Genomic DNA, 11886 nt, shown 5'->3' on the forward strand with positions numbered 1-11886 from the left:
AAAGAACAGATTTTCTTACTTTAATGCAAAGTAGAAGTAACAGTAAGGCTTATTCACCCTGCAGTATAGTTGACACCTACAAAATGGAAATTTAAAGTACATAACACCAATACCCAGTCCAGCTACAACAGTGTGAAGCTCAAGTGTGAGTTAGTTTACATTGCAGTCACTTGATGACTTCCATTGTGACAATCAATTTAACTTAGCTGAGAGAAAATCATCTCCATTTAAAGACTAAGAAAAGTTTTGATCCATATTGTTGTGGCACCCCATTGATTCTCCTAAGAAAAATAGAAAAGAGAAAGTTTTGCATTCTTACAGGTGGTCAGAAATGAGTAAAAGGAAAAAACATCATGATTTGTTTTACTGTTGCTATCAACATTTGCAAAGTTTTTATCAGCTCTAATTCCTGAGACAGCTGGGAATGATGACAAGTGAACAGACAACTCTCATCACATTAACACTTGACAATAAAATTCTCCTCTTGTTTAGACACAATGAACAGGAAATGGCAAAAATTCAAATTTTAAATTTACTGCTGCAGATTCCCTTATACTGTTACTATCTCTAAATGTCCAAATGTTTTCTTTTGTGCCATTATATAGACTTATTGAATGTGGTCATGTTATGAAAGTCAACAGATTATTAAAGGCACCTACTTTTTCCAGAACTGATTGAGTATTAGAGCACATCTAAGCGATAGCAGCTTGAAATTTCACTCCAGGTAAATTAACTAAATGATAAGGTAAGGAACCTGTAGAAAGGAACTAAGTTCTACACAGAAGATAGCCTGTGATCTAACAGAAAGTAGCTGTAAGTTACAGCTCATCCTTCTGCATTTTTCACCACCAGCACCCTTCATCTGTTATCTGTCATTACTTCTGTTGCTAAGAATTTGGCAATGTTTTAGCAGCCAGCTACTGTTTATAAGAAGGGATCCCAGCAGCTAAAAGGAGAAGTCAGTCGTTGGGATTACTCATTATTTGCCTCTTGAGCTGCTCCAGGGATTTTCTTGAGGAACTACATGAAAATTAACTTTAGAAAATCAATAACTTGTGAACTTTGACTGACACATATCAAGGGCTGACTGCTCAGTGCTGGCTGAATTGAGGAGAAAGATTCTTTTGTTGGTACACAGTGAAGATTTTCCTCCTTTATGAGAGGAAGCAAGAGGACAGAAAAGGACAACTTTTCCCCCTGTGCAAGAAGAAATCTGTTTTACTGGCAGTTCGATCACCAGGATAACATGAATGCCAGGAGGTAAGCTGCATGTACTATATTCCCCCAGACAGGTAGAAATAGGAAAGCAAGCTACTGACAGGGAGAACATTCCTCTCGTGATCTTAACTTGATACTTCCAGATTACCACGAACTATGTCATTTGATTTGCGGTTACGCAAGACACAGAAGATAGCCTTTGTCCTAATACAAATGTTAAACATGTACTTCTCACCGTAAAACTAGTTTCTGTAAAATATCAACTGCAGAACTTGTTTTATTGCCGAATTACCTTTGCAGATTGCACTTCTAAGCCTTTCATCTTTAAAAATCAGTTCTAACAGCTCTCTTCCAAATATGCCCAAGTATCTAAATACAATTTGTGGTTAAGAGTTCCTAACTCATAGACTGCGTCTGTACTAATGTTTTGGGTTTTTTTTTTTTTGGTAACTCCTACTCTTCTGTGGTAATAATAGCAGGAACGCATATGAACAAGAGTTGTAACATGTATCATACTTCTCAGACCCCTTCTAAGCTACATGAAAAGCTCAAGCTGACTGATGTCCTTTTGGCAGTACAGTTCAGATGGATGGAATTGTGGTGCACTGTGGCCATGGCAAATTTAAGTTGAGATAGCAATAACTGGAGGTCACTTGCTATAGTCTAGCACTTTTGCTTTCAAACCATTTGAGAAAGGTGGCAAAGCAATGTAAAATATTACTCCAGAGAACGCTGCAGATACCAGCCAGGAGTAACTACACAAAGAGTATCTTTGGCTAATGAATACCTTGACCAAGACTGCTGAGGGAAGTCCCCTCTGAAAAGTAGAAATAAAAAACACATTAGCAGAGCAGAATGGGAAGCTCACATAGCACATGCTGTGCTTATTCCCATGGATTGAAGTTTTGGTAACTGACAAACTGTTTTAATCCTGTCACTTTCATGATTTTGCAAAATGAAAAGGTATATTTTCTCCCCTTGCAAAGCAGATCTGTATCAACAGTGAAGAGCAGCACTGTACATCCTCTAACAAGCCTATAACCAGTCTCGCTGCCTGTCAGTGGGAGAGATACACCAAATGGCTGGTAAATGTTCTGCATTTCCAATTATGGAAATGACTATTAGCCCCATACAGTTTGAAGAGCTCTTTCCCAAATCTAGTCAATGATTCAATGCACACTCTGTACTTCATTATAAACACTATTGAACTCTTAATAAAAATAATTTTTAATCTTAATCTTGCTTTTTGTTATGGCAGGATACATTCTCTCCGTGCTCACAGACAGAAAGCTACAGCAAACATACGTGAGAACTGGCACAGTGCCTCTGGGTTCAAACAACAGCATGGAGATGAGCTTGCTACAGTCCGTATGCTTTACACTGTGATTGTCATGATCATTCTAATGGCAATTTGGGGAGTCTGGTCAAGAAAGGATGCATACGTATAGTTGCAATATGCTTTCTTCGTCAAATATTCAAAGAAATACTCGTGTTGATTACCCATACCCAGGAGGTATAAAAAAAAGATCTCTGCGTATTGTAGTTTACTTGAAACTGCTTAAACCGGTGCTACTTGTGGAACTGAACCTGTGAAGCAGGTTTATAGACAACAATTTCATAGACAAAGTATAGAACATGACTTTGTGAATAAAACTAACATACAGCTCTTTGCACTATATACATGCAAATATGTTTACAAAACTGTATTTTAAGCACAATATGCTAGCACAAAGAGTAGTATTTTTATTGGTCAATGTTTTGTATATCCACTCCAGCTTTCCATTTTTGAACTTAACTTGTTCAGGCTCTACCTCTGCTAAGATCACATGTCCCAGTCAATGCTAAAACATACAATATAAATGGGCAACTAATTTGTCATGGCACGACATAGGAAAATCAATAAAAACAGCTATCCTGCAGGCAAAGGAAGACCACAGAACAAGCCGAATTCTCATCTCATTTGCTGAAGAGAGCTTATATGGGGGATGGGGCTTGCATCTGCATTTTTTTAAGCTTATGTTAATACCTTTGTAAGCTCAGGAATAAAACCATGCAAAAACCTGTATATTGAAGCATTCTTTGTTGCAGGACCAGCTGGCTCGCTCTTTGATCTTCTACCAGTATATTTAATTCATCCTCAGCCACTGCTTGCTTTTACATAATTCATTAATACCTCACGCTCATAGCAACCTCTATACAACTCTCCAGTCTTGATGTGGGGCACAGCACACTCTCACTTTTTCAGGGAAGTAACTCTGGTTAGAAAATCTGCAAGTGTGCTGAAAATACAGCCAGTCATCTCTCTCAAACTCTCTGTTAATATTAGGGTTACCTAGTCCCAATGAGCTCAGATCGATGGACTTGCAGCTCCTAGGGGTTGTTGGGGACAACAATAGTCCAGTTCTTTTGGAGCTTAAACTCACACCCCCAATTTCAGCTTTGCCTAAACTAACAAAACAATACGTTATTAACTACAGAACAACTGCAAGATATTTTGAATACTTAGCAATAGATAGGTATGTGTTTGTAATTAATCAGTAGCTGTACAGAACCCTTCTCTATGGAGTTTGAGTGGACACATACATTTGTGAGAACAACGCATAAGCCATATTAGAGGACAGAGGATTCTGTTCTGGGAAGCAGCAACACTCGTACACACACCAAACTATGGCTGTTACAGCAGATAAGGAGCTCAATGTGAACTCTGAGTGCCTTACTAGAGCCAATAGGGTACATGATCCTTGGATAGATAAACAAGGGGATATAGAAAAGGGAGATCAAACTACCCCTGTATTCACATAATTGCTAATAACAACAGTCTACCTCATTCTGGCATCCAACCATAATGGGGAGGGGGTGGGCGGGGGGGGAAGAGACATACATAAACTGAAATGTTCCTGAGAAGACTTACCTGACATACCTTAAGGAGTATCCACAAAGCACAGTGCAGCACTGCGATACTTGTCAGCTCTAAACAGGATAATGTGGGTGCTGGAAACAGTACAACTCTATTCATGCAGCACCCTGCCAAGGGTTACAGTACTCACATAAGCACCCTTGTTAAGGTACCACCTGATCACCTTTTATGATGGGAGCAAAGCTTTGATAATGCTCTCTGAAGAAAAGCACACAAAGGAATAATAAGAAGAAAATAGATGGTTACTATATTAAATACATTGTCATAACACATATGGGCCCCAGTCATAAACCATATATGATGAACTAATATTACACATGAAAGTAAAAAGGACTGTCCCCCCTTGTAAATGTAAATTTAAGTACCTGAGAACACAGAGGGATACAGACATTCTGACAGTGGTACAAAAAAAGCCAGACCATTTGGGTTGCGTGACGGGCAATGGCCTCAGTACTCTGGAAGCTTACTGTCATCAAGCCTTTTATAGGAAAGAAAGTTTTGACAAGGGTTCAAAGAATGGTACTACATAATCATCTGTTTTGAAAGTGATGAAGGGAGCTTTCCCCAGGCTTAAGTTATGGCGCAGAAGGCGGTCTGAAGCTTCTATTTTGAAAACATAAGAAGGCAAGAGAATAAGCTTATGCTGTAGGAGATAGAGATGTAAACTCTGAAGGGCTTTGGAAGTGGAAAGAGAGATGACAGAAAAGTGGAAGCCACTGAACAGAGCTGAAGAGGGAGGCACACATAACAAGGAGATTATTATGATCAGATTGGCTATTTGTTCTAACATACACAGCTTTTAGAAACATAGACTTTACTCATATAATAAACATCGTTCAGAAACACACCGACTGTAGCTCATAAATTGAATTCGGCCTGCCAGAACAATTAATCTGGATCACTTATACTGTCATGGTTGTCACAGTAGCCTTCAGATGTGGCTAAAAAGCACATAGGATGAATTGTACTGATGCCAGGCAGTCTACTCTTCTCCTTCCCTCTTTCTCTGAGGGACCTGTGACTGCCCCTTTCACATGATGGAAGATTTGTCATATGACAAAATATATGCTTCCCCAGCCATGTGGTGGGTATACATCCAATCCTGCACATGTGCACCAGCCCACGAGTGAATGCTGCTTGCAAATCCTGGTGGGCTACTGAACACCATCCCAGAGGGGAGGGTGACTATCTTGGTCATGACAGGGAATGCAAGTTTTCCTTGGATATACATCCACATTCCTGTCACTTGCCCAGAATTATACTTGTTACATGATGGACAAGCCAGCAGTTTGGTCACGTAATAATATATCATATCATATATCTGCCTGGTCTGAAAGCTTAGGAACTCTCTTTAACTCAGACAATAATATACCTTTTGGCTTTTCCAAGTATTATGAAATCATTATAAAATATGGCATTACCCATTCTGTTTTTTGCTTTCCTTGTCTCTTCCTTTTTTCTAAGGTATTCATATATGGTATACACGTATCGCAAAGCATTCAAGCAGAAAGGTGGAGTTCTAGGGAATATGAGATTTTAGCCATCTACATGTGAAAGCACAGGCTGCTGGTTTTGCTCAATTCATGTCATATGCACACGAAGACAAAATGTTAAAAAGCACAGGCAAAAATATTTTATAAAAGATGCATTCAGAGATAAAAGTTTCTGAGAAGCTACTGAAGTGACTAGAAAGGAATAAAGAATAAATGGTTATGAAATGCAAGAAGCAAATGACAGTTAACACACAGGAAACCTGCAGGAATAATTAAAGAGCCTTCTAGTTCCACAAATCTTTCTCAGAGCATCAATAGGCACACAAAAGTAGTTTTATTCATAACTAAGCCTTGAAAATGAGTTTAATCCCTAGCTAGAACAACTGACTGCTCATCATACTTCAGGATTTAGTTGTTAAATTTATTAATCCTGCAGGTCTAATCCTGCCTTTGAAGTACTGGAGATCCAAAGAAGCTACTGAGAATGCTTCAGCTCCCTCTTTCTCACCTGGTGATAGAGGAAAAGAGACATGAAAGTTCAGAGGTGACAGCAGCAGATCATTAAATCTTCCAAATTTCCATCTTGACTGAGGAAATTTCTGTCCTTGAAGAACGTGTAAAGATATCTGGAGGTTTCAGCTACCACCAGAAAAAGGGTGGACAACTCCTGACAGGGAGGGCAAGACACCTTTGATGTGAGGGTCAGCATGAAGTGGAGAAGATAGGAATATGGAGAATGAACATTTTACAAGCTCATATGGGGAAGCTTGGTTCATGAATTTTCCCCACTCTGCTGCTGCACTGCCAAGGAACTTTTTCATTAATGTTGATTACAAGACATTTCTTTGACATTGACTCCTATGTTATCTCTCAAACTTGATCATTTAGCTTAGTGGAGAAGTACTCTCAGTTATACTGCGTATTCTGGAAATCATTTAGTATGGTGCTTTTCAGAATCAGGACACCTATAGAGATGAGCTTTCTTTATGCGTGAAAGATTGTTCACAATTAACTTTACTACTAGATACAATTAAATAATAAAAAAAATCATTTAAAAGGTTACTAGCGGAACAAATCTTAATTCTTTTAACATTTCAGCTATTTTCTAAGGGTGACTAAATTAGCCTCTGCTAGCTTTGCCCTCCTTTTCATTGCCTTCCATGAGGACTGACATGCATTAGAGAGTCCCTGGAGTTGCACTTTTCTTGTTCTTACTACTGAGAGCTCTTCTGGAAAACCCGATTTCTCTACCCAAGCTGGAATAACATCCTTCTTCCTCTTTTCTCTGATTTACCTGCCCTTCATTTCCTGTGCCTGATACCGCATGGTAATGTGGAAGATTAAGACATTTCTTCTTTCCTCCTAATGCATAATAGAAATTTTAATGAGTTAGCATATTTCTGGCTTCAAGCTGCTCTCCCTTGTGCAGCTTTCTGAAGATAGACATATATTTCTTCACCTTATCTGTAAGGCACCTCCCATGAACCCTATACACATTGCTGTTCACACCAGGAACCCTTCGCAGCCCCGAAGAATGGAGGAAAAGTGGGCTACAAGAACACCTATCTGGGCTTGAGGGCACTTTCAGAGATTTCAATTTTTTAATGCTAGCTCTGTCAATAACTTGAGAAGCCATCAACAATCTACTTTGGCTAAACCAACTACAGAAGCATATTTGGGCAAAAAAATCCGTATAGCTCTGAAGATTACTGTTCAACTATTTCGTATTACCCTTTACTTTTACAGTATAGGCCCTTCACTTGCTGCGTAACCTTTTGATCCTAAGGACCCAGAAATGCTCTATCAGATACTTAAGAACTTATAAATACCATACTAATGTTATGAGCTACCTTCTGCTAACAGTGAGACCATATTTAGCAATAAAAAACAAGTACCTACATGAGTTCCTGAGCTTATGATCACAGAATCACAGAATGGTTGAGGTTGGAAGGGACCTCTGGAGATCATCTAAGTCCAACCCCCCTGCTCAAGCAGGGTCACCTAGAGCACATTGCATGGGATCACATCCACGCGGGTTTTGAATATCTCCAGAGAAGGAGACTCCACCACCTCTCTGGGCAACCTGTTCCAGTGCTCTGTCACCCTCACAGTGAAAAAGTTTTTCCTCATGTTCAGATGGACCTTCCTGTATTTCAGTTTGTGCCTGTTGCCTCACGTCCTGGCGCTGGGCACCACTGAAAAGAGTCCGGCTCCATCCTCTTGACACCATCCCTTCAGATACTTGTACACATTGATAAGATCTCCTCTCAGCCTTCTCTTCTCTAGGCTAAACAGGCCCAGCTCTCTCAGCCTTTCCTCATAAGAGAGATGCTCCAGTCCCCTAATCATCTTTGTGGCCCTTCGCTGGACTTGCTCCAGTAGTGCCACATCCCTCTTGTACTGGGGAGCCCAGAACTGGACGCAGTACTCCAGATGTGGCCTCCCCAGGGCTGAGGAGGGGGGGAGGATCACCTCCCTCGACCTGCTGGCAACACTCTTCCTGATGCAGCCCAGGAGACCATTGGCCTTCTTGGCCACAAGGGCACATTGCTGCCTCATGCTTAACTTGGTGTCCACCAGCACTCCCAGGTCCTTCTCCGCAGAGCTGCTTTCCAGCAGGTCAACCCCCAACCTGTACTGGTGCATGGGATTATTCCTCCCCGGGTGCAGGACCCTGCACTTGCCTTTGTTGAACTTCATGAGGTTCCTCTCTGACCACCTCTTCAGCCTGTCCAGGTCTCTCTGAATGGCAGCACAGCCCTCTGGTGGATCAGCCACTCCTCCCAGTTTGGTATCATCAGCAAACTTGCTGAGGGTGCACTCTGTCCCTTCATCCAGGTAATTGATGAAGAAGTTGAACAAGACTGGACCCAGTACTGACCCCTGGGGGACACAGCTAGCTACAGGCCGCCAGCTAGACTCTGCGCCGCTGATCACAACCCTCTGAGCTCTGCCATTCAGCCAGTTCTCAATCCACCTCACTGTCCACTCATCTAGCCCACACTTCCTGAGCTTGTCTATGAGGATGCTACGGGAGACAGTGTCAAAAGCCTTGCTGAAGTCTAGGTAGACAACACCCACTGCTCTCCCCTCATCTACCCAGCCAGTCATTCCATCAGAGAAGGCTATCAGATTGGTTAGGCATGATTTCCCCTTGGTGAAGCCATGCTGACTACCCCTGATCACCTTCTTTTCCTCCACATGCTTGGAGATGGCCTCCAGGATGAGCTGCTCCATCACCTTTCCAGGGATGGAGGTGAGGCTGACTGGCCTGTAGTTCCCTGGGTCCTCCTTCTTGCCCTTTTTGAAGACTGGGGTGACGCTGGCTTTCTTCCAGTCCTCAGGCACCTCTCCTGTTCTCCATGACCTTTCAAAGATGATGGAGAGTGGCTTAGCAATGATGTCCGCCAGCTCCCTCAGCACTCGTGGGTGCATCCCATCAGGGCCCATGGATTTGTGGGTGTCAAGTTTGCTTAAACGATCTCTAACCCACTCCTCCTCCACCAAGGGAAAGTCTTCCTTCCTCCAGACTTTCTCTCTTGCCTCCAGGATCTGGGGGTCCTGAGGGCTGGCCTGAGCAGTAAAGACTGAAGCAAAGAAGACATTCAGTAACTCTGCCTTCTCTGCATCCTTTGTCACCAGGGCACCCACCCCATTCAGCAAAGGGCCCACATTTTCCCTAGTCTTCCTCTTGCTCCTGATGTATTTGAAGAAGCCCTTCTTGCTGTCCTTGACATCTCTCGCCAGATTTAATTCCAAATGGGCCTTAGCCTTCCTCGTCACATCCCTGCATACTCTGACAACGTTCCTATATTCCTCCCAAGTGGCCTGTCCCCCTTTCCACTTTCTGTATACTTCCTTCTTCTTGTTGAGTTTTGCCGGGAGCTCCTTGCTCATCCATGCAGGTCTCCTGCCCCCTGTGCTTGACTTCCTACTCATAGGGATGCACCTCTCTTGAGCCTGGAGGAAGTGATGTTTGAATATTAACCAGCTCTCTTGAAAGCCCCTTCCTTCTGGGGCCCTAACCCATGGGATTCCTCCAAGGAGGTCCCTGAAGAGGCCAAGGTTTGCTCTCCTGAAGTCCAGGGTTGCAATCCTACTTAGTGCCCTGCTTCCTCCTCGCAGGATCCTGGACTCCACCATCTCATGGTCACTGCAGCCAAGGCTGCCCCCGACCTTCACATCTTCAACTAGTCCTTCTTTGTTTGTTAGGATGAGGTCCAGCAGCACACCTCTCCTCCTTGGCTCCTCCACCACCTGTGTCAAAAAGTTATCATCAATGCTCTGCAGGAACCTCCGGGACTGTTTGTGCCTAGCTGTGTTCTGTCCAGCAGATATCAGGGTGGTTGAGGTCCTCCATGAGAAACAGGGCCTGGGATCGTGAGGCTACTTCCAGCTGTCTGTGGATGGCCTCATCGACTTCCTCTTCCTGATCAGGTGGTCTGTAGCAAACACCCACAACAGTGTCACCCATGCTAGCCTGCCCTTTAATCCTTACCCATAAGCTCTCGACTCGCTCTTCATCCACCCCTAGGCACAGCTCAATACATTCCAGTTGCTCTCTCACATAAAGAGCAACTCTACCACCTCGCCTTCCTGGCCTGTCTTTCCTAAAAAGCACATAGCCATCCGTGACAGCATTCCAGTCATGTGAGCTATCCCACCATGTCTCTGTAATGGCAATGAGATCATGGCCCTGCGACCGCACACAGATCTCTAGTTCTTCCTGTTTGTTCCCCATGCTGTGTGCATTGGTGTACAGGCATTTCAGAGAGGTGATCGAGCATGCAGGTTTCCCAGGAGGGGTGCAAGAGGGTCCTCCATAGCCACATCCCATGCGCACTTCCCTGGCTGCCTTCACCTGCTGGAGGCGTCCTGACTTGAGCTGTCAACTACCCTGTCACTATAACTCTCCCCTTCCCCCATCTTTCCTAGTTTAAAGCCCTCCTTACCAGGTTGGCCAACCTGTTGGCAAAGAAAGACACACGTGCCCCGCTTAGTGAGGCAGATCCCATCTCTCCCCAGCAGTTGTCGATCTTCAAACAGGGTCCCATGGTCATAGAAACAAAAACCCTGTTGCCAACATCATCAGCACAGTCAGCTGTTAACTTGGAAAATCCATCTACTCCTCCTCTCATCCATCCCCCTCACTGGCAGGATTGAGGAGAAAATGACCTGGGCTTCCAGACCCTTGACCACCATCCCCAGAGCTCTGAAATCCTGTTTGATGGTTTCCAATTTGCCCTTGGTATCATTAGTGCCCACATGGAAGAGCAGCAGAGGGTAAGAGTCCAACACATGGACAAGCCTTGGCAGTCTTTCCATGACATCTCGTATTTGAGCCCCTGGCAAGCAACAAACCTCTCTAGATAAGAGATCAGATTGGCAGATAGGTGCCTCCGCCCCCTGCGGCAGGGAGTCCCCCACAACAATCACTTGCCGCTTTTCCGGGTGTTCCCGCAAGGCACAGGGTCTGTTGTCCCAGTTGCTTCCCTTGAAGTCATGCCCAGCTCCTCCTCATCCTAGAGGGCACTAAACCTGTTCCCTATTTGCAGGTCTTCAGGAGGAGTAGGAGCTTTTCTCCTCCTACGAGAAACGACCAGTTTCCAGCCTTCTTCTACAGTGTTATGTACCATTTCACACAGCACAGAGCCCTCCAGCAACTCCACTGCTGTGGGGGGTTGGGACTCCTGGAGCTGTATGGTCTCCGAGAATACCCTGTCTATCTCCTGCTCATCCTCTCGGATGCTACGCAGCCTACTGACTTCCTCCCATAACTCCCTTACCTGACGACATAACTTATCAACAGCAGCACACCTTCTGCAGGAGAGCTGACTGTCAGATATTGACTTGCTACAGATTTCTCTCATGGCAACTGATTCTATATACTAAAAATGGCAGAAATTTCAAGCAAATCCTTTTCTATGCTTTGGACATTTATTATGACATTCTTCTGGATTCTCTTTACTAAAATAGTCTCATGCTACAACTTCTCCTCAGTTTGTTCACATATAGAATCTTTCTTCTCTACCCAACTGCTTATCTACAAAAGTCAGAGAAGCCAACTTATTTTCAAGACCTTTCCTCTACTGTCAAACGTAGCTAAAACTGGCCAGTGTGATCAAAACAATGAAACATTTTCACATACAGACAGATTGCCTAGCTTTTGTTTTCATGAGAATCCACACTAAACATAGGGCACACAAAAACATATTAGTATCACTTACTACAAATGCCGGACACCTCTGTATAGTTTAA

The 11886-nt window shown here is 43.4% G+C and overlaps 1 protein-coding gene across 2 annotated transcripts in view; it reads right to left on the reverse strand.

Moving 5' to 3' along the window:
• TPRKB (TP53RK binding protein) overlaps nt 1-11886 on the reverse strand; it is a 21630-nt gene continuing 9744 nt past the window's right edge. For both annotated transcript variants that reach the window (XR_010886945.1, XR_010886944.1), the window contains exon 5: nt 1-281. The gene's annotated coding sequence lies outside the window, so the exon portion shown is untranslated. The remainder of the gene's footprint in view (nt 282-11886) is intronic.

Source organism: Apteryx mantelli, chromosome 1 (assembly GCF_036417845.1).
Source record: "Apteryx mantelli isolate bAptMan1 chromosome 1, bAptMan1.hap1, whole genome shotgun sequence".
Taxonomy (NCBI): domain Eukaryota; kingdom Metazoa; phylum Chordata; class Aves; order Apterygiformes; family Apterygidae; genus Apteryx; species Apteryx mantelli.